Source organism: Anser anser, assembly GCF_964211835.1.
Source record: "Anser anser genome assembly, chromosome: 6".
NCBI lineage: Eukaryota > Metazoa > Chordata > Aves > Anseriformes > Anatidae > Anser > Anser anser.
The window spans coordinates 33,100,379-33,124,133 of NC_139726.1; the positions used below are offsets into that span (position 1 = coordinate 33,100,379).

Below are 23,755 nucleotides of genomic sequence, written 5' to 3' on the forward strand. Positions count from 1 at the left end.
CTTTATTTGTTCTTTTTATCCATATACAGTAGGAAGTGGTGGGTGCCTTTGAAACTGTTCACATGGAGCACTGCACCAAATGAAAGGGATAAAAACGCCTGGCTTGATCTGCCAGTCTCACCCGCAGCACTTCCATCCTGGCATATGAGCTGCCATCTTCACTAACCACATTTCTGCAATCTGGGCCTGGTGGATCAGCCCATTTGCAGTGGGGACCCACAGGGACTGAGTGCATTTATGATCTTAATTTCTGAGGGTGTTGGTGGACGTAAGCATTCATCTCAAAAAACTTAAGGCTTCAGATGCAAAGGCTGACATTTTTCTTGTTAGTGGAGTGGAAAAAATGCCATGCCATCAAGCCAGTGGTAGCACCTGGGCAAGCCATTTTTCTACACACATTCATCAGTCTTGCCTGTAAACAAATGGAGTGAAGTTTGTTTGTTCGTTTTAAATCAGCAGCTTCTTTCATCACTTTTTTCTCCCCATCATTCTATATTCTCCTTCCACCACAGGGGTGAAACTGTCTGCTTTTACTGGCCAGTATGCAAGGATAGGGCAGTATGAAGTCAGAGCTCTACAAATCACTGAGAATGCAGCTGGGATAGCCATGGTCCTCTGCTAGGCTCTAATAATTCATATTTGGATTTGCTTGTGTCTGGCATTGCTTTGCTTACAATAATAGTGCTTATGGAGATGGAGCTTAGCGGTATCTTTTTGTTAGAATAAAAAGATCCTTAAGCCCCTTGTATTTAAATGAACTTGTGTAATTCATAGGAGCTAAAGATTGAAAAAATACAGGAGCATAATTATTTTTGCCTGGAAAAAAATCCATTAATCCTGCCATCCCTTCATCGCTAGCAGCAGTCACAAAAGCAAATCACTGAGGTCCTTGGGCAATAATTTTCTAGTGAGAGTTTTACATTTTCTTGACCTCTTCTCTGCTCTGCTGTGATGGGAAATAAAGGGCAGAAAAGGGAGATAACTGCGAGTGTTGCTCCATTCTGGGACGTACATATGTGAGGGCTGAGCTGTCCGCATTGTGCTCAGCCCAAAGCCAGCCCAGTGATTCCCCTGTTCCTGGAGGCAGAGGGGCCAACCTGCTCTGAAACTTCACTCTGCTTGCAGCAGCGGCTCATAGCAAACCAAATCAGCTAATTACCTAATTTTGATGGGTCAGATAGGTTTGCTTTTGAAACAGCCAATTCCCTTAGCAGCAATTCACTGATAATAAGCAATTTCCAGTAGATAGTGGTCAAATGTGAGAATTGTACTGCTTTTCAGTGTGTTCGGGATAATACTGCAGGTTCTTCTGTGGATATTAATGCCGTGTGAAATAATCATTACTAGGTTCGGAATGCACAGCTGGCACTCTGACATGCATTAAAAATTAAGATTTGCCCAGGCTAATGTTCAACTTTTCCCAAATATAATTAGATGCTTGCATTAAACCAACAAGTAAACCTAGTGTGTAATTTGGAGTTGCAAATCATTGCAGTCAGTCAGTGAATGCGTTTTATTAATTTCATATGGAAACATGAAGGGGGGGACGCAGGAAGGGTGCCCAAATTCTGCCATTTTTAAACAGCGTGATACATATTGAAGCCAAAGTTGGCTGTGAGAGAGCTGTGAAGTTGGGTCTAGGGGTGCTTTCTGAAAGCAATTCCCCTCTGCTTGTTGCCCAGGGGCCCCGTGATTTTACACAAGTACTGTGCTGATGCTGGTTTAGGGCATGGCCATAGCCCTGACGGCCAGGCAGCAGTGCTGGGGCCCTGGTGGCGACGCTCGGTTTCTGTGTTAAAAGCAGGAGCAGGCTTTGTGGTGCAGAAGAAACAAAGCAGCCTATATCTCAAAGGCTCACAAACAAGATGACAAACACATTCTGTCTTTAGTGAAAAGGCAAAAAAAAAAAAGAACAGAGAAAAACGCTCCTAAATTTTGAACCATTTCTGGGAGTTTGGGGGCCTTTTTACACTGAAAAGTTAAGCTTGGCCTTGCTCACCCTGTTAATGGATATTGTTGCTCCCTGGGCTTATCTCGTTTAGCAGGAAGGGAGGAAATGAAGCGGGCCAAAGGAGAATATCTCTCTAGGAGAAGAGAAGGGAGCTACGGTCTCGCTGGGAAGGGGAGAGGTAGCGGTGCCTATCAGTTCTCTGCAGATTTGATGCCTGCCCTCAAATTTAGTCTGAAATCTTCAAAACATCAGCTTGGCAAAACAACCTTTCTCCAACTGGCCTTCTCCTCAGCTGTGACAGGCCATGTGTAATTTGTCCTTCTTCTGTCTTTTTATTTCACAAATTATAATACAGTTAGGGTGAAAAGAAGGAAGAACATTTAATTACTGCACTATAATAAATTTCGAGGAATCAGAATATTTTAGGAGTTCTGGGGACTGTTATACAGGAAACCAGTTTCTCCTTTAAAGCCTTTGTTGCTCCCATAGATACCATTAATCAGACATCTTACTTATATGCAGGTTCCTTTTGCTTCTATAATTTGCTTCAGTAAAAAAAATGTATGAGTAACAGCTCCACAGGTAGCATATTTCAGTCATAAATGCAATTTGGTTTACAGGAAGGATAAAAAACTGCTACTGGGAGATGAGGTGTTGGCACCGGGCCCACGTTTTCAGAGGGGGATAGCCTTGATCCCCTAAAAGGGTTCACTGCAAACGGCTGAAATACAATTACATGGGAGGGGGGAGTTGTTTGTTTACCTCTGTTGTGGAAGAGAATCACACCACGTGAAAGTACAGAAATCCTCTCGAACGGAGCGTAATCAGTGGAGGGGCGGGAGCGTGTGGTATTTCTGGGTTGAGGGAAATTGCTGGAGGATTGTTTTTTGATGAAGGTTAATTTGCCAGGACCTTGGGTTTTCAAATCATTTGAAGGGCTATATTTTTAATACTTTTGTGCTAATATATCTCGTAGCCATTGAAAATGAGTTTAGTTATAAACATTTAACAGCAGAAGGAAACTAAAATGCCTTTTTACTAGTCCTATATGATTTACTTCAATTACCGTGCCTGAATAGTATTGTGATACTGCTGTGCTTTGTCCTCGCTTACCTCAAGCTGGCTTGTTTAAAGGAATGGTTGCAAAAGTGTGATTTTTAAAATTGTTGCACTTGGAATATCAGTTGTTTATCATTCAGGATTGAAGTGAGGTTTTCAGTAGATTTCCCTTCTTGTTTAGGCATGTAAATAACAGTATTCTTTGCAGAAACATTCAGCAAATGTCTCCTGTCACAAAACAGGTCTTTTCAAATAACACGCTGACCTATTTTGGGCTCCTGTTTTCGTAAGGTACTTGCATTTTTGGAGGTCTGAGCTGACATTCCTCAAAGTAGCCTGCTTTTCGAGGGGCACTTAGCTATTTCCCCTGCTAAAAACTGGTCCCCCTCTCAGTGCATCAGCTTACCCCTTCCACTGTTATTTATCACTGCTGAATCTTGGCCCAGTGGCATAAACAAGACTTCTTTTGAAAACTTGGCTTTTAATTAGGGGTACTAAACAATATGGGAAATTTAGCCTTAAGCTATTCTAATTTCAAAAGAGATTAAGGAAAACAAATTAACCAGGCAAATAATAACTAATTGAAATTTGAATAAAGTTCAAGGAAGAAAAGAACCCATCACTGCAGGTGGCTTTGAAAAGTACTCTTACATAAAGGGCTTATAACAGTCCCCCTTCTGTTTGGCGACTGTAACCTTTTGGACTTGTTTGTGCTGAATGAAACCTTGCACTTGTGGTATGTATCTGTAAGGGGCATGAGCTGTGGGCTGCAATCAGTGCCCTCCTACGACCTGCTGCTTGTCTCCCAGCTTTGCAGAACTGCTGTCTGGATTGGGTGATACAGTAATTGATAGTTGCCAAAAACTCACCCAAGGGCTTTGACAAAGCATGTATAAAAAGCTACCGTAGCTATACATATGTTATTTTCCTTTTTTTCATTGTTTATTTTGTTATTTGCAAGTACCGAAGACTCAAGATAGAACATCTAAGTTTGCCAACCAGGTTTGTACTCTTGTTATTTACAGATGATGTGATTCATTAAATTTCAGTCTTTTGATGGGTGAGGTTTCATTCACTGGGAGCACTGTTTTTTTTGTTTCACATTAGTTTTGCATCATTTTAAATCTAAGAGGATGGGAAGACAAGCATTTCACACCTCCAGAGCCAGGCACCACGTCTCCTCAGCTAAGAGGTTTGAGTCTCCTGGCTAGAAGTGGGCCGAGGAAGCATCTTGTACAATTAGCAGTGATTTAGCAGAGGTTGCATGGAGGAAATCACCTTGACAGTGGTACACATGAAAGGTGCTCATAGATCCCAGATGATTCCTCAAGGCAAGCTGGAGATGATCTCAGTGTTTCGCTCTTCCTGAACCCTTCTCTCTGCTGTCACTATTTACTCCATGTCTGTCTGTGGAGAATGAGAGGAGATCATTCTCTCCCTCTCTGCGTTCTTCAGACTCCTTATCATCGTTTCCTTAGACTAAACCATTCCCTTACTTCCTACCTCCCCTTGCAGCTCTCTGCTCATTGCTTTCCTGTAAGTGCTCTCCATGAGTCCACCTTGTTTAGAAGCGCAGCGCTCAACCTCCGCCTAGTGTTTGGGCTGCAGGCTTGGCGGGGCTGGGCAGCATCGGAGCATTAGCTGGTGAGCACTGCGGGCTCTGTGCCTCTCTCTGTGCTGCAATATCGGCTTGGCTGATTTTTGTGACAAGGTGTCACGGCTTGCTTGCAGCAATACGTTAGGGCTGTGCATCAAAATCTTCTGAAGAACTTCTTCCTGTCCATTTTTGTCATTCAGTGTTTGTATAGTGGATTACTTCTGTCTGAGGATAGTCTCTGGCACTTGTCCTCTGGAAATTTTGTTCTTTTCAGACTGTTTTTTCAATTTGTTGGGACCATTCAAATTTTAATTTTATTCCCCCATTTATTTGAAGTCTCTCACAGCTTGACGTTGTCTGAAAACATATGAGCATACGTTGTCATCCATCACTTGGGCTGTACTTGCAGAGAATCGGACAGGCTCCACGACATCGCTCAGTTTTGACCTTAAGCCAGCAGTAGCTATTCTTTCTCCATAGCTGTTCAACCAGCTTTCACCCACCTCCAAGTTTTCCCAGGACTGTTTTTCTCTAGCTTGCTTATAAGAATATTATGCAGGACAACCGTAAGTTCCATCTCGGGTAGAAGAATGTATATTTTGTAAAAAAGATGCTCGTGTTTTTTCAAGTTTCAGCCTTCTGAAATGAGCCACTAACTCCTGAGGTGAACACCTCGGTGATGTTTTGCTCTCTCCTGCCGTGCTGGCTCGCAGGAGGCAGTGCTCCAGGCACAGCAGCTCTTCCCTTAGGTACTTACAGGGAATAGAAATGCTTTAATCAAGGCGGAAGAAAGGAGCGCATTGGTAGAGCGCCAGTCTGGAATCAGTGCTTCTGATCTCCCACAGAGCAGCAATCCTAATTGAGGTGGCGAGCATGATTTGACAGACCTAATGGTCCTCAGAAGTGTCAGTCTGTGTGAAAAGTCAAGCTACAGGTGCTGCTTCTGTCTGCACTGGGAGGGCAGTGTTGACACCAAGCTTTTCTCACTGGCTTTTGAGAGCTTGAGGCACCTCTTCCCACGACTAGCACACGGCCACATTGGAGCAGTCAGGGCAGCATAAACAGAGCTGATTTTCTCCCAGCAAAGGACAACACGGAGGCTTCTCCGTGGTAAATATTCTTGTTGTAAAGACTTTTTGCATGGTAAGAAACAGAAGATGAGAAACTAGCCAACCTCACACAGTTGATGTGAAGGCCTGCTACTCCATAGTTCCTACCAGAAAATCAAGATACTGGTTCAGTGTTAGAAATTGTGCTGCAAGCTTTGTAAACACAGGCAGGCAGGCTGTTAACTTCACTTCATTTAGCCTTGGTAGGAAAAGTGGATTATTTTGCTGTGTATGGTACAACACTGCTGTGCCAGCTGGGTACAACTACTTGAAGAAAATGTGTGTAGTTGAAAATATTAGGTCTGTAACATTCCTACTTCTGTTTGCTTACTTTGATAGTGAATTATAGTTATCAATGCTGAATTCCTTCAGGGGGAAAAATATTTCCCCACTTTAGACCTCGTGAGGCTCCAGAACTGCTCCAGAACTCGATATTTCTCAACGTTGGATCCTGTATATGAAAAGTGTCTTTTGTCAACAGCAGGTTAAGGAAACAGAGCTCCTTTGGAGTCGTTGAACGGGGAAGAAGCTGAAGGCAAGTAATGCAGCCCAGCCACTGCCTAGCATTTGCTGCCTCCCAAAGTGCTTTTGTGCTCTGCCACTGCCAGTGTAAAACGATTTATTTGTGTAGAATGCAATTATTATTATTTTTTTAAATCCTTAGGTCAGTAATTTCAAGGACTGTGGTGGCCCTGATCTGGAAGCAGAGTGAGCATTGCTTCTAGCCAGCTGCTGGTGAAGCTTTTGCAGCTGGACTTGCAGAGCTGTGTTGAGTGAGGCGTGTAGCAGTCCTGCAGACATGCATCTCATGGCTCACCGAGCCATTAGCTTGCAGGATTTACTGTCTTGCTGTATCAGTTTCTGGTGGTGACATTGAAATATGTTTTTCTGGTGAGCAAGTTTAATTGCAGGTGCTTTTTGCTTTTGAGGGAGACCCTCTGGGTCTTGCTGATGTGGTTAGAGGTGGGGAAATACAGAGGTGGTGGCTGTGCAGTCTCCAGCTCTTCTCAGCATCCGAACCTGCTCATCAGCACTGGTGCAGCAGTTCCAGTTATTTCTTGTGCGTATGCTATCGTGGCATGTACAGGGTTTTTCACATACATTGCTAGTAAGGCTCTGGTAAGGAAGCAGGAGAGGAGAGGAATAGAGAGATTTTCTGTCTGGAAGGGAATTCACTTCCCCTTACATCTCATATTACTGTATAATAATGTTGGTGAATACTACTGGAGCAGGACACAGATTGTGTGCTCTTACCAATGCAGCTGATGTTGTACTGAGCTACAGCAAACAAACTGTAGCTATTTGGCTTTGGAGTTTTATTTTATGTTTTATTTTTAGTTTGAGTACCTTTTCTTCCCTGGAGGTTTTTTTTCCGTTTCTGATTAGTCTTGATTTTCTGAAGAAGCAGCAGAGGATTTCCTGTATATAGCAAAAAAGTTAAAACAATCAAAAGACTTAGTAAGATTTAATTACAGGTTGGGAAGTCAATGATGTTATAAATCATACATGTACAATATGAGCAATTTTTGTTTCTTAGGTAAACATTCCTCTTTGACCTGTCTGGAAGTTATTCCTGTGTTTCCAAATTCTGTTCTAGTGTTTTTTGCTGGAAGCAGGGAAAAAAAAGACAAAAGCATTAATTTCAAACTCTAGCCTATAGGGTAGATACAGAATATTGTCTTCAATTAAAGAAGAAAAAGTTTTGAAATTCCCAAGGGGAGTTTCTGTGTTTTTTGGACTGAATCATTGAACTGAGATACTGAGAAATATGAATCAGTCATCATTCTGCTTTTAAAAAAACAAAGAGCTCAAAGCCTTCAACTAAACAAAAAACGTGTTAAATGTGAAAAGGAGTAGGGTATATTATGAAACACAACAGTCCTAATTTAAATCCAGCTTTATGAAAAGAATATTTTCTTGTGTATTTTTATTTCATTACCTCTTGCTACAGTAAATAATCCTGCATTTCCCCACTTCTTGTAAGAACATCTTCAGAAACTGAATGTTTATGCATATATCGGATTGCAGCCTGCTTTGAGATGGAAATCAGCCTTTGAGAAAAACTGCAAAACATTTTGCTGGGTGCCTATTTGGCAGAGGAAGTTAAAGGGGATATTGCTTGTTAACTAAAAGTGCAAGAGGTGCATTATTTCCCATTATTGGTATTGGGCAATAACTATCTCATAGGCTGTTTTATGGTAACTTGTTTTGAAAGGCATTGACTGCTTTTTCTCTTTCAGTTGTTAAAATTTGATAAGCCCTGTACTGAGTAAGTGGAAGTATGGTTTCTAAAATTGCTCACCATTACACTCTTCATAGGCTGTGCACGCAGACAAGTAATCAACATATTTAAAAATAAATAAATCAGTGATCTTCTTGTAATGGTAGTTAGCTTTAATCAAAACTTCATAACATTAATGTTATATTAAAAGCAATCACAATTGCCTTCCCAGAACAATGTGGGTATGAATAAACCAGTTTCTTAGGGAACTGAAGACAGCAAGAACCCCCAGGGAGGAAGGAGCCAAGGTGCATATTAGTTGTTTAGCCAATGAGCAAACTTGCAAGTTAATAAGACCACTTAATAATTCTGTTTTAGTGCTGAACCTCTGTTGCACTTGTGGGAGCACCAAGGTCTCGAGGCGCTGCGGTACTAAAGCCTCTGCCCTCAGAGGAATATACAACACTGAAGATGAAAGATCTTCCCCAGAGCCACTGTGATGTGCACTTCGAGAATGGGAACAATAAATAATTAGTAGGTGGTTGGTGTAGAGATATCCAAGTGCTTCATAAAGAACAGGAGATAGATTTTGTTCCCCACACCCGTCACACACACAGTGAGGCATATTTCTTCTTCCAGATCTCTGGTAGCCTGTGGTACAGCTTTTCTACAGCCAGAATGTAAAGGAGCACTTGATGATTTGAGGCTAAGATAATGTTCTTTGTTCTCCAGGCCCCAGGGAGCTGTCCTACACGTAAGGGTTTAAAATGGTCTTGCAGGCAGGAGGTTGGTCCTTGCTTCTCTGATGAAGCAGCTGTGGTGTTTTTTTTTGTTGTTGTTTGTTTTTGTTTTTTAATATACTTGTAAGGATTTAGCTGATGGAGGGTCTTCCAGTTGTTAATGTCTGTGGCTTTACAGTATCTTTAGGAGTCAGGGTTTTGCTGCTGTCTCTGTTGTACCGATGAGGACCAGGACAAGGTTGGCTTGCCCAAGGGCACAGAAAACTTTGTGGCCTGGCAAGAAAATTACATTGGGATCTTCTGGGTCCCAGACCTTGCTCCAGCTGCCAACATATTATCCTCTCATGATTATACATCTCCTCTCCTCTTGCAGCATGATTTCTGGAGCTGCTTGTTTACAAGATGTGTAGGGAAGCAAATTTAAACAACAAAAAAAGGTCAAGGCTGTAGGGGGATTGTGATTGAGATTTGCAAAATCATGAAGGCTCTGTGTAAGTTGGATGTGGAACAGTTGTTCACCAAACCCGACAATAGTGAAGCAAGGGACACTTCATGAAATGAGCAGGAGGTTGGTTTAGAAGAGGTTGAAGAAGAAATTCTGTGCTTGGGAGGTGACAAACACTTGGGGAGACAGGCAGAGCTGGAGGCTCAGAAGGGCTTGGACAAAGTCCTGGAGAGCAGGTCCCCAAGCAGGTAGGCAGGGAGCTGGCAGCCCCAGGAGAGCGGCTGCGGCTGGTGGGCAGCCTGCAGGCCATGCTGTGTGGAGGGGCTGGCCAGGCTGGGCCACCAGGCTGACGCGACAGCGCAGTGCTGGCACTGGGCACACGATGGTGGCACCAGCAAGTGCCCGATTCACGTGTATCGTTGCAAATCCATGCGCCGCTTCCCATAGAGTTTTCTTTGGGAGGTTGTACTATTTGTTTCACTCTGGGAGGGAGACTGAAACTGTTCAGGAATTCTGAAAGTTTAATGATTTTCTGCATAAGGGATTATTCATTCCCGAGCTCATCCAGGAAGCTGCTGTCCATTAACCTCTTTTGGCAGAAGTGTTCCTGCCACCCGCTTGGGGAGCGGGAGTTACTTTTGGCTCTCTCAGGCAACTACAGTTGTCTAATGTGGCAACTGCAGCTCCTGTTCATTTAGTAAAAATGGAGGTGAATTTACTGGTAGTGAGAACAAGTTACTCTGCAAGTTATTATGGCCCAAAAGGCAACATCACATGAGGAACTCTTCTTAGGTGTCTTGACAGCTATTTTGGCGTCTCTCCTCACTTCAGGGATAACGAAGACATGTAGTAATGTTCTGAAAACGGTATCTTCTTGAAAACTCGAAACCTTGCTGTGCAAAATTGTTGTGTATTATCTATAACCAGCAGCTTGGAATTTACCCAGAGTGAACATGCCTAACTTCGCAAAGATGCAAAAGTTTCAGGCAAATATCCCGAACAACATCTTGAAAATAAGAATTTCTCATACAGCACTGCCATCCCTCATCTTAAAGGCTATGGAAAGCTTTTTCACAACCTCTCTTGTGAAGGTGATGAGGTAAACATTTCTAGGCTTTTTATGCAGTTCTAATTGATCTGATAATGTGAAAGAGTAGTTGACGCTCTTATAACACAATTTACTTCAGTCATTTTTGCTACTATTATGCATTTGCTAATACTCTGTTCATCATCACATTCTCTTGTCAAGATTTCAAGGCAGGAGGGAGCTTTCTGACAGCACAACTTCGCTATTGCCTGGGGAAGCATATTTTTAGTTTCCCTAGATAATACATATTTTCTTCTTAGATTCTGCATATTTTGAGACAAGGTTTAACTTAGAATTATTTTTGGACATGATGGAAATGTAAAACCTGTTCATTTCAGATTTCATACACTGCAGTCTTTTGTAAGACACTTTGAGTACTGAAAAAAATATTAAGAAATAGTAGGAAATACTCTTCTAATTGCATAAGATATTTAGTCCTTGCTTTACAGTAGCCCACTTTAGAAGTTACCTCTTTTGTTCGATCTTCCCTGGGAACGTGTTCTTCTGTTCTTCATTATGCTCTAGAGAATGTTTTCAGCCTAACTGATGGAAGGACACATCTTTTCAGAGTTCGTCCCATGGAGATTGTAAATGCCTGGGACATGTCTAAGTGGGACTTTGTTGGCAAAGCTGCGGCTGAATCGCGTTGAGTGTCAGGAGGTGCCTCCATCAGAGCTGCAGTGATTTTTTAAGGGCAGCTGTTTCAGCGGAAGTAACTGTGGGGATTTCCTGACTCTCTGGAGATAGTTTTGATGAAGTACTGTTTCAACTTTTCATTTTAAAAATACGTATAGCTTTGAATATTTTCCTTTGTAATATATACCAAATTTTTCCAAGGGCAAATCAAAGGGAAATATTTACATTTTCTGAAGTGGAGTGTTCTAAGTAATCCAAGACAGAGATCTTTCTGTCAGAGGAATTAAAATTTTTGACTTTTAGCTTAAAAGACACTGAAGTCTCAGTTCAAAATTCCAAATCCTCTGAAAACGGGTCTTGCAGCCTTCACATAACGTGCTTCTGAAATGTTTTCCCATGTTTCCTCTATGTTGCAGCTCTAGAGCTGGATTATTTTCTGATCTAAACCAACATCTCTTCACTTACTGGTTCAGGAAACTAGGCCAGATAATGATGATGATTTAATCCCAAATCAAAATATCGCTCAAAGATTTATCTCCATCCTGCGGCAGTCCTGTGCAGTGGATATTTCATTAGCCAAACCTGTTAGCATAGAAAAAGTAATGGGCAAATAGAATTAAGACAGCACTTTTGGCATTGTCTGAATGCAGCAGGATTTGTCAAAAGAGCTTATAAATACATATTATGATAAAAACAGCTCTCTTTCCTTTGGGGCTCTGGACCTCATGGTGCACCACTAGAGTTTGTTGGGGCTTTGGCCAACTCTGCATCTCCCAGCATTTTTAAATCAGGTGCCCTTTGTGTGACTGCACAGTGCTGGTAACAGTAAAACTCCATATTTCTTGGTGGGATGGCCAGCCTGGGAGTTCCTGGGAATACCATGAAATAAACTTCCTGCACTTGTTTATTGCTTTGGCCAGATCCTTGGAGGTGTTTGTATAAGCCTCCTTGCTTTCTGCTCCCATGTTGCAGCATCCAGCAGTCAGTGTTGACCTGTGCCTGTACAGATGGGTCTGTTCTTTCATTATAGCTTTACTGTTTTCACTGTAAAGCATCCAGAAAAATATGGTGATTTCTTTATTTGTACTGCAGTAGTACCAGACATCAGTGCTACATACTGGATATTGGTAGATTGCTGGTGAGTGCAAGCAAATAAATTAAATACCAGTTACTGGTTATGCTTATTTTAAAATTCACCTGTCCAGTACAAATGAGTGGAACTTACTTTGCAATTTGCCACAAGAGGGTAAGCCCAGAAAGAATAGTTCATCTGGCCTCCGTGCCGTTGTGGTGCTTTTTTTTTTAAATCTCACAAGTTTTATACTGCACTCAATCGATTAGATCTTTCTGTGCTTTGATCTGATATTTCTGAGAGAGGATCTAGACCTCTGTGCTTCTCTGCTAAGCATCTAACCTCATGGATGTAGGTATGATTACGCCTCTTCTATCAGCTCCTCCTGCTTTTCTAACCTGTTGTTCGTGTAAGCATTTTTCATTTGTCTCTGCTATTTCTTGGTCTAGGAGAGAAATTCTCCTCTAAGAGTTTCAATTTTCTGACATCCTTTTTCTTTCCCCCAAGTATTATAATTGATTTCAGGAATTAATCATCTCAAGGGTAGTTTGTCATCTGAGTGACGCGGTGGATTTGAATGTTATGTGATGTAACATTGAAGAAGTTAATGAGGAGTTCATCCCAAGTGTGCTCCCTTCTGCCACGAGAAGTGAGCACGCAGGCAGCATACTAATGGTGATCTCTCCCCTTCCTCTGCAGCACATGGCACACCACTGGAGCTTGGGGAGGCCTTGGACAGGCCATCCAAGCCCATGTCTCCTCATATTTTGCAGAATTCTGCTAAATTCCAGTGGCATTCAAAAAATGTGCTTTCATTTTACCAGGTCTTTGGCTTTTACCATAATGCTCACCTCCCTCCCCAGCCTATTTCCCTAGAGAAAGCTACAGTTAAGCACAATGCACACAGTGCTTAATATTTTCAAGGGGTGCTCATCAGCTTTTTGACTCTCAGGAAGCTGCAGTTCTGACATTCAGCATGGATCCTTTCTGTCAGCGACCTCAGCTCACCTTAGATTTCACCTTTGTCTTCTAAACTTCGCAGGGGCAGAGCCTCCAGCAGTACAGCTTTCACTCTGGTTGGTCCAGGGGCTTGTTAGAGCTGAAACATCCTGCAGCACTAAAATTAGGTATTTGTGATTACTTGACAGGAGCAATCTCTCCGCTGGTTTATTTCTGACACCATGTCATCAAAGCTCTTCTGAAACAATATGCACTCATGTGGGAACAGCAGCATGTTCTCAGTACATGGGCAACACTTCTCGTCCTGATGTGCTGTGGTTTTTGTTCTGCCTTGTTATAAGGAACTACAAAGGAAGGAAGCCTGCCATTACAGAAAGGGGGTGGCAGCAGGGAATATTAGAAAATGCTTCATGTTGGTAGAACTTTTCCAGCTCAAAAAGAATCCGCATTTGGAAGGTCTTCAATTTTGCATGAATTACTGTGAATGCCGCGGCAATGAAAGCTTAGCTTGTTTCTTCACTGAAATTCAGCAAGATAAAGCCTGGGCACAGGGAACGAACTGTAACTAGAAGTAACAGAATCAACTGGCCACGAAAAAATCTCAGTAGGAAAAAATTTTCCAATCATAAAGCCTGCTAGGCAGTGATACAGACTCCACAAGTGTCAAAAATCCTTTGTCCTGATTCATTTGAAGTTAACCCAGAGAAAGCACTTGGGGAGCGGGTTGTTTTTTACCAGTGTCAGTGTGCTGCAGACTCCAGCTCCTGAATGGCCTTTCCATGGAGCCCAGCATCTGGAGCCTGTGCAGATGCAAAGCAGGAACTTTTCATGCTCAGTGGTGATGAACGGTTAACGTTTGTTCTCTAGAAAAGTGTTTTTATGAACCATTAGGTTGATGCTTATTTTGTGTAGCCCATTCAGTTGTAAAAGAAACAGAAATCAAAAGCACTGCTCAAAGCATAGCATATTGCGAAAGGTAACGGTAAATTGCATTCAGTGCTGCCTCTGACGTGCTCAGGTATTGTGTCATGCAGTCCTGAGTCAGAGTCCATGTCTGGACCGGAGCTGGGGAACATCCAGCATGAAAGCTGCTCTATTACAAGTACCTCTAAAGGGCAGTTGGCATTTATCCTCACTGAGCATCTTCTTCCTGAGTGGGAGCCTGTGAGCTATCACAGATAAGGGCATCGGAAGGCAAAAATGTGTGCTCGAAGGGCACAGAAAAAGAAGTAAGGCGCAATTTGCAAGTGATGTAGATCAGCATGGTTCCATGGTCTGCAGTGTGACCTTCAGCCATGCTAAGGCCCCAGCACTGATAAAATAAAGGCATGCGGGTCCTCCTGGTTGCAGAGATGCTCTGATTAAAGCTGCACGTTGATGGCCTCCAGTGAGCCAGGTGATAGCCACCACAGCCCCTCCACAGGTCTTTTATCTGGGGATAATCCTCAGCTGGCATATGGGAAGGTAAAGGGTAGGGCTGCCCTGGGAGTGTTATGTCACACGAGGAATCCCTGTGAAAGAGGACTCTGGTATGAGATAACGAACTCCACCAGGACAGCCCTGGCAGCCAGAAGTGTTTAAGGGCGGCCTGGACACAGAGCAGAAGGTCTTAAAATAACTCTCCAGGCTTTGTGAGCCAAAGTTCATTGCTTCCCAACCTCAGGATGTCAAGACCACAAAGTGTCAACTTGAACTGCAGTGCAAAAGCAAGCAGTAAGTTTTGGAGCAAAATCCAGTCTGTTATTGATATTTTGCTATCCCTTTCCAATTCTACCAGCGGTACTCACTCTAGGGTGGATGGAGATTAAGAGGGCGACAGGGGTCTTAGTTCATTTTTATTCAAACTTTGTTTTACATTAGGAAATGTCATTACTGAACCAGGGCATAATTTCTGGGAGAAACTTAACACCCCATGACCCTCGGAGGAGTAGAAATCTCAATTAGAAGCAATGATATCAAGAGAGGAAATTGAGAATGCAGTATCACATCTTCCAAGTGGCAAAGCACTGAGACCAGATGGCTTCGGCTCAGTTTTACTAGTACTCTCAAGAACATCTGGTTCCATGGCTGCATCAGCTGTTTCTCCTCTTCCCGAACTGCAGAAAGTTACAGATTTCTGGTGCTGCTACCTTTCGTATGCCTACTTCTAAAGAAACGATAAAATCAGTGTACAAATCATAACTACTGCCTCTTATTACAAGAAATTAAAATCATATAAGGTACAACCAGCTTTATTTACTTCAGACATCTGTACCTTTATGAAAATACTGTACATCACCCGTTAATAAAACTTGCCTCATTTTGAGTCCGGAGGATGGAGGAGATGGCTTCCTCACTGTATGCATGTTGATATTCTTGGCACTCCACGAGGAGTTCTTTTAGAGGCTATTTTATTTGCTTCAGAGTTTAAAGTTCAGTCTGAATTTTAGAGGGAGAAGGGAATCCCATGCAGAAACTACTCTGTAGAATTTGAGTGTTTTCTTCTCATGATCTCATAGTGATCCTACAGCTCTAACTTCTGTTGTTCATTAATGTGTACTACTAGGAAATGGTTGAAGAACACTGAAATGAGACGCTAATGTTAGAAATTGCTTCACAGTGGGTCTTCTCACCTGCTTTTTTGTGGCCTTTGCACCAGACCCACCACAGGTAAATGGCTCCTAGTTTAGCTTTCTGGACTAGGAAGTCTGCCCAAAGTAGTGTTAAGCAAAAAGTGTTACAATGCAGATTACAGTAGCTATAGCCTTCCTGTTTTAAACATGCTGGCTTAGGTGATGCTTGGAGGAATGGATTTCAGATCCCCTGGGCTCAAGTTTTTCTAAGTGGGTGTGTATAAGGGAGAAGGAGAAAAGAGGACATGTAATGGTTTTTGAGTTTTGTTTTGTTTTGCTTTACTTTATTACCTAAAACCGTCTGGTTATAAATAAGTAGGTACAGTGTTTGATCCAGCAGCCTGTAGAAAGTGGGAATCAATGGGAGCTTCATTCTGGATGTGCGTCGGCGAGGCACGCAGGGATAGTTGGCAGCGCTTGCACGGTGAGTTGAAAGTATGGTGTATTACTGATGGGGAGAGGGAACTGGTTCTCTCCTTATTGACCGCAGTATTGATGCCAGCTTCTGGGATGTGCTTCAGAGACCTCATGTTTCATCTCAGTCTTTTGAAGCTAACACTTTGCATCCGCTGAGGGAAAGGAAGCTTCCCCAGAGAGCGGAGCCTGTGCACGGTAGTATTTCGGCACTAGCCCATACAGCCCAGCTGCCTCAGTCGTGTGGGTATTTGCTCCTACTGCTGGAAGCACAGAGTGGAGGGAAGACTTGAACAACATTAGAGGAATGCCAGGGCTCTGGCCTCCGGCAGCTGAGTGATGGCAGGAGGAAAAAAATCCATAGATCATATAGCTAATGTGATGGTGCTGCATATCCCTATGTTTTTTGGCAGACGTGATCTGAATGGATCCTTCCTGTTAGATGGTGTTGGTCATGTAATCTGCCTGGATTACAGGAAGGGCCATTGTTAGTTTGAATCCTTTGGGTTTCCTCTGTCTGCAAAATGTAAAGGTGAAGTATTTTCAAGCTCTGAGTGGCTGCACAACTGTTCTTTTCTCACAATTTCTTTTTTTTTTTTTTTTTTGGTGGGGGGGAGGGTAAATTCGTATTGCTGTTTATGTTTCTGGACATAAATAAAGTAAAGAAAAGGGTAACATTAGATTTTAAAGACTTATGTGACATACTTGGTTTACCTACTTGAGAAAGGCATGAGTTTGCGTCCTTTGAAGAATAAACTTCTAACAGGCGTTATGATGTTTGGGGGGGAGTTGAGCAGTGGTATTTAATCTATGAATATAGCAGAGCACTAGATTATTAATAAAACCAGGAACGAATCCAGCAGTTTAGGGAGGTAGCAAAACAGGAATGCGTGTTCCATCTAGTCCTTTTGTTACAGCAGGAGTGACATCTTCAACTGGAGAGCTTTTGGCTGAGGTTCCCAACAGTAGGTGTTTCTCTATTTTGTTGTTATTTCTCCGTTTGTGTTTAATGACAACGTCTGGCACTCTGACAGATGCCTTACGTTTGCTACTCCAGGGAGCAGGCAAGCCCCTCGAGAGCTTGGCAAGACAAGAAAGTGGATCTGTGACAGGTGCTAGAGCAAAGGACGCCGTATCTGTACCAAGGTTATCTCTACAATAATGAACCCCACGCAGAAGCAAAGCTTTGGAAAAGACCACTTGCCTGCATGTACCGAAGATGGGCATTTAAATGCTGTACTAAATGAACCAGGACTTGTGTCTTCTCATGTCATTGTACATCTTTGACAACTGGTAAATTAGATCAAATCCATTTATCTTTTTTTACTTGCTTAGACTTTTCAGAAGAATGATTTTTCATTCTTCTCAGACAGCTCAGCTGGAAATAGACTTTTGAAGGATGATGGTCCTGCAAGTGATGGAGAAATATGAAGTGACAGGGCCTGGTGACTTATCCTCCAGTTAGTCCCCTTTCCCTGTGGGAAGCTGGCAAAAGGCCAATTGCAATAAGCCCTGGAGTAGTCCCCAGCAAGAATCTACAGAAAGTTCCCATCCCTGAGATGAGGCATGGGTTAAAATCCATTTTAAATGAAAATACAGCATGCTTACAGAGATTTGTGGGTGTGCTAAGTTGTCGGAAACATTTGAGAACAGAATTTGAAGTCACCGAGAAAAAGGGACAATTTCCAGAGATGTCATTTTGACTTATAGATCAATCAGTGCATCTTCGATCTCCACCAGATCCAAGCATTTCTGAAATTCTGGTCTGCAAGCTGATTGCCATCAACTAGTCAGCAGCGCCTTTTAGGGAGAGGCAACCAAAATTTTCTGTAAGTCTCATCCTGTAAACTTGCAGATTCTCTGGGATTTATCATTAACCAAGTTGGCATTTTAATGGAAACTGCAGCATGCATAAATAGATGCAAGTCCCTATAAAATGAAGCACATTTAGTAAACATACTGACGCACAACTGAAATCAAAACAAATCAACTCTTTTGTGGTGTAATAACATACTACCTACACCCTTTCTAGGTTTTTCTCCTTGATTATAGGCGTTATCTGCTTCATTAATTTAAGTACTGTTATTGTATCAATCAAGTACTTCGCCAATTTCTAATTGCCAGTCTGGGAGCTGAGTCACTAAGTCATCTTGGCTAAGAAACAGTTGAGGAATGACAGTTATTTGGGTATTAATTTGTTTTCCTGAAAGCCTTGATTATTTAAAAACTGACATGAGTTCCTTGTATCTTTATTTGCCTTGGTGTGTTTTATTGGCCTTTAAATGGGTCCACCCATTTATTGGCCTTTAAGTCCATTTTGTAGTAAGCAATCCATTAGTACAACACCTAGGCAGTGATGCATTTCAGCAAATGAAATCTTCATTGGTGGTAGAGCTATTTTTAAGTTACCCACAATTTTTTTATATTAATTTCAGATGAAAAGATAAAGGACATTTAAAATGATAAGAGAGGTGTGCCTGAGCTGTGCAAGTAGGCTTGAGACCCCCTGATCAAGAATACGTGAAGATGGGATGCAACTGTGGCTTGGAATAGTTTACACCCAGGTTGATGCCCTGTGGTGTATCCCTGTAAAACTTCTTTAAACATGATTTTATCTTTCAATCATAATAACACAGCAGATTTTTGCTGATCGGGTTTAGCTAGGAGGTGCTAATAAAGCCACTGTGCTTCAGTTAAATCTAGCTGGCATTTGATGGGCATGGGGACTGGTTGTGTTGGTCACGGCATTTATTTCTGCTTGGTGGCGGGATCAAAAGTCCCATGAGTAGGAACAGGAAGTCAGTGACATTTGAGGGCAGCCACATGAATTGCTCTGGTTTAAACCGAGATGCAGGCTCTTTTATGGGGGCCTTTGTGAGACTATCTGGTTTTCTCTGGAGCAGGAATTTACTTGCACAAACAATCACAACAAATGAATGAGAGCATTTGGGAGCTACAGCAAAACACATTCGTAGTCCTTGAGAAATCTTACTTGCATGGGGAGTGAAGAAACTCTAAGCCTAGAAGTTAGTTCTTCATGCAAGAGAAAGGGTAAAGTTCATTACGAGTTTCACCCACTGTTGAGTACCACACAAATGCCATACTCAGTCCTAAACATTTCCTCTAATAATATGTATAATTAGGCCAGGCTTTGGTTTCCACTGCTGCTTGTACAATACCATTTAAGAACACTGAGTGTATTTTAGTTAGCTAGGCACTGGCATATTTGTAGGATTTTATTGCAGTTCAGTGAATTGTAAGCAGAAGGTTAATTACACAAGGGATCAACAACCAGAAACTTCAGAAGCCAGTACACCCTTCTGCAAATATATAGCAAGGTTAAAAGTTAAAGATTCCTCTCTCTTAGTATTTTCCAAGCAGCGAGGGCAGAGCACAGAAGAAATACTTCGTAACATCCCGTCCAGTTTCTGCCATGCCTCCTGTGTAGCCCAACGATACGTTCATCCCGAGCAAGCGCTCGCTGTACCCCCTTGGCGTCGGGAAGCACATGAAAGCTCTGAGGGCAGGTTTACGCTGTTTCTCTTCAGGGTTTCTTTTTAGTTCCGTGTCTTACTCTCCCAGGTAAAGAGTATTGGTTATTTAATGAACAATTTGAGATTATTGAAAAAATTCTAAGGTAAAGAACATCATGTTTTTAGTATCCCTTATGTATATAGAGCGCTATCTACTCCCACTTCCCCACATCCAGGGTGCCTGCACTGAATTAATTTCTGAGATAGTTGTTACTGGAATAATAATACAGCCTAGGAAGTACCTTAGAGGAAAAAGATCTCATCCTTGAATTTGATTGTATGGAACATGGTTCTGTATTATATGGCAATAATGACACATGCTGCTGATAAGCAAAACTTTCCTACATCAGCGGGATGTTTTTCTTTTTTTTATCATTTTCTGATAGGCACAGTCAATTTGTATATCGATGTTCATAGCAGACTGATAGACTTCTGTAACAGCTATACCAAGGGAAATGCTTTTGCCTATTGTGGTTTCTCCTTTATTGGATTTTTAAGTTACAAATTTAATAAATCTCAGTTTTAATTAACAAAGTAAATATAAAACTGAGTTATGTGTTTAAAGGGAAAACGTACAGGAATCCCATGCTTGAACAGAAGCATCTGATTTTTTTTTCAGCCTTGAGACATATTCAATCTCCTGTTTATTCTTGTCTGGCAAGAAGCATTTCATATTCTGGGAAAGGTTAATTATTCCTGAAAGGGAATCAAAATCACCGAATTAAAAAAAAAAACTAAATTTGTAATTAAAAGTTTCATCATCATAAGGCTGTTCTCTTGTATATATGGTGCGTGGCTATATTCTCCTCCTGCCTTCTTATGAGTGCAGTAAGTACTTTTGTGGTTTTTTGTAGCTGAGATTTCTTTAAGACCCTCCAAGTGTCTGTGTGCCATATGGTAGGTTTAATTTACAGTGTGGGATGCTACCGCAGCCTGCTGGTGCTGCCCTTTTGAAGGGTGTGAGTTTAAGTCTCAACAGGGCACACCACAAGGTAGATGCTGTGAGGACTTCCGATGTCTGTCTACTCTGCCAGAGAGGTAAAACAGAGGATTTGGCTCCTGGAAAAGAGGCAGTTCCTAGTATGCTGTGTGGTGCACGACGAGGTGGGCAGCGCTCAGGAGGGTTCAGCCTGTTGCAGTTCGCATCCAGTATGGCACATGTTGGACTTGGGGAAGGCAGCTGGTGCTGGAGCAGCTGCATTTATCTGTTGAACCAGATCTCATCTCTTGTCAGATTCAGGGAAATGCAAACAGAAAGTTCAGGTTCAGTCTTGCTTGGACTTAAATCTCCATTTCTTGTAACTCAGAAACAGGCAAAGAACAGCAAGTGCAAGTGGGGCGTCAGCGCCTGTGGCAGCAGCCCTTGGGTCCTGATGATGCTGATAGCCTATGCTTAGAGCTGCTCGGAGCAGGAGCTGTGTTTTGCAACCTAGGCCAGTAAATGTATGAATCCAGAGATCTTAGAGTGCCTGTCGGAGCCCTGAGTACTTTGTCCCTCTCGTGACAAGTGTTGGCAGGCAGTCAAGGACTCTTTCTCCTCTCTCTTCACATTATGGGAAGGAGCAAGGCTTGAGATGGCTCAGGCTGAGCTGACATTCTCTCAGTTGGAGTGCTTCACAGGCTCAAGGAGAGACACGAACCTGGGCTGAGCTTACATTATCGAAATTCTTCTTGTGGTCAAGTCCTCCTTCCCCAGCTGTCCAGCCTGTCCCCTTCGAGACAGCCTTACTCTAGGCAAATTAAGGGGAGAGGTGGATGCCATGGAGATGGCGCTCTTCCCCTTTTTCATGTCCTCAGCTGGGCTCGGCTTTGGCTGCACCTGTGCAGCACTGAGCTGCATTGTAAAGAACATGATTCTGAGAATTCTGAGAGTTCTTGCTTGCAAGAACTCCTTTTCCTGTTATTAGCAGTTCTAAACTCCCCTGGAAAGTACCTGGCAGCTTCTGAGAGACAAAACAACCTAACATCTAAAAGCTACAGAGCAGAGATGGCAACACGCGTGCACCCCCTGCGGTGCCCCTGGGGGAGCTTTGCTGGGGCACTGGGTGGTGTGCTGTTAGAAGGGTGCAGAGACAGGAGATGGACAGTCACGAGTGGGAAGATTTTCCTTGGGGAAAAAAGAAAAAAAGTAACCAAAAAGAAAAGAAGTGCTGACCCTCCGAAGCTGTAACTAAGTCCATAATACCACGGTGGTTGTAAGTGAATGTTGGGCTAACTCACCTGAGGGTAGCTAATGCACACATACCAGCAGCATGCTTTACAGAGACCATCCGGACATGCCCTTGCCTCTGCATGTGCTGTCTCTCACTCTGGTACAACACGACAGGATCCTGCAAGTTGCACATTTTAGGATGTTACACCCCCTCACACTTACTATTTGCAAGGAGAGGTTTTTTATTTTTATTTTTTTCAGGCTGGGATTTGTGCTAATGGCACAGCCCAGAAAACCGAGGTCAGATTTTACGGTGCACCTCTTGGACCCTTTTTTACCAGTTCTGCAAGCTGCTGCATGGTGTGGATGTGTTGTCTGCTCCATCAGAGGACAGCAGCGGTGCTGTGCCATCGTGTTCGCCCCAGGCTGGGCTCCCAGGGGGATTCCTCTGCGGGTGCTCGTGTCTGAAGAGATGTCGGGGCTCGGGGGATTGTTTGCTTGTCAACAATCAGTAGTTGCTGGTGATGTACAGATGTTTCCATCCCATGCGTAGATTGTTGGCAGGAGCCTTTTCTGTGCATTTAATTCTCAAATGGTGGAAAACAGGGAAAAGGGAAGGGCAAGATCCTCCCGTACGTTAAAAAAAGAAAGCCAGTGAAAGAATGAACAGGCTTACAGCCCTGACATAGATTTAGCGCATACCACAGCGTTCAGCCTCACTGCCCTTTCCCATCCGTTCCCTGACAAATGCTCCATGGAGGTCAGCCTTTTGTCTGATGTGCTTGGCAGCGCTGGGATTCCCCAAATTGCTGTAAGGTCCCTCGCCCTGCAGGAGTGGGAATCTTCATTAGAGAGTAGGACGGGAAAATGGCAGCCCTTAACAGACCAGGCAAGACACCAGCGACGGCTTTTAGGCGGCTGCCTCCCTTCATTGCGCGCCACGGAGATGGGCTCTGCTGCCTGCCCTCGCTCAGCACAGCGCCCCCAGCGTGGCCCTGCCTGAAAGCTCCAAGTGCCCCTGGGCTGTCAGGGGCAGCGTGGAGTGGACAGGGGGGCTGTGAGGGAGCCCTGAAGCCAGGAGAAGGCCCTAGGAAAGAGCAGGGAGCTGGTGTGCAGTGAGAATTGGGATGGGAAGGAGATTTTCCTAGGAATGTAGGGAGGCTCTAGGCTAGAGCTGTTGTAGCCACCAAAATTTGTTAGATCTAGAGGCAGACAGGAAGAGAAAGCCTTCTTGGTTAGGAACTGGTCTCCAAGGCAGCTTGGGGGAGGTGCTCTGGGATATGTGCCACGGGGCTCTGCCTGGCTGCTCGCACAGGCTGCCCAGGATGGCCAGTGCTGCCGTGTGTCTGAGACTGGCTAGCAAGCTTGACAGGCTTTTTTATTTTATTTATTTTCATTTAAACATTGACATCACATCTCATTACCTTCTTTGGCTGTAATTAGAAATCCTGTGGAATTAACAACCATTAAATGCATTGAGATTTCAGCCTTGGGAATTTGCCCAGAGGCACACAGCTTATAGGCCTTCACAAAGCTTGGCTTCCCTCGAGTTGTCTCCCCCTCCTCTGCTCCATCCAAGCCTTTGTACAAAGGAACCATCTTTTCCCTTTCACTAATTAATTACTCTTGCCAACCAACAGATGTTTTGTAGCCTTTGAAGACCAGGTATGTAACTTCTGCAGCCTTACACTGACTTCATGTGCAATTTGAGCAAGAAGCTTGAGAGAAAGAAAAGCTATTCAATCCAAAGAGGGAGTTATAATATCTCAGAAGAATATATCCCCCACCCCAAATTTGATTAAATGAATATCTCTGTCCCTTTACCAACATTTATGTGGTTCTGGGCCATAGCATTCAGCGGACCAAGAGATAAATTATTATTCAGGATATCTCCTCTGCTAATTTATTAATTTACAAATTGTGTCTGTGATGCATTGACCTTAAAAGGCAATGGGAAGAAAAGCCGCAAAGCTACACATGGGCAGTGCAGGGTGCAGAGTCAGGCTGTAACACCACGGAGCCGAGCCCTGAAGGTAGGAGAACAGCTTCTTTATTCAGCCCTCAGCTCCTCTCTGCTCAGCGCATCGTCTGTGCTGGGAAGCTCTTTCGCAAAAAATTGCTGAGACTTGTTCTTAATGCTAAGGATAGCAGTTGTAACGACAGAATT

At 43.1% G+C, this 23,755-nt stretch overlaps 1 protein-coding gene across 13 annotated transcripts in view; it reads left to right on the forward strand.

The window, feature by feature from the left end:
- ERBB4 (erb-b2 receptor tyrosine kinase 4) overlaps positions 1 to 23,755 on the forward strand; it is a 581,012-nt gene that overhangs the window by 342,519 nt on the left and 214,738 nt on the right. The window lies entirely within an intron of this gene.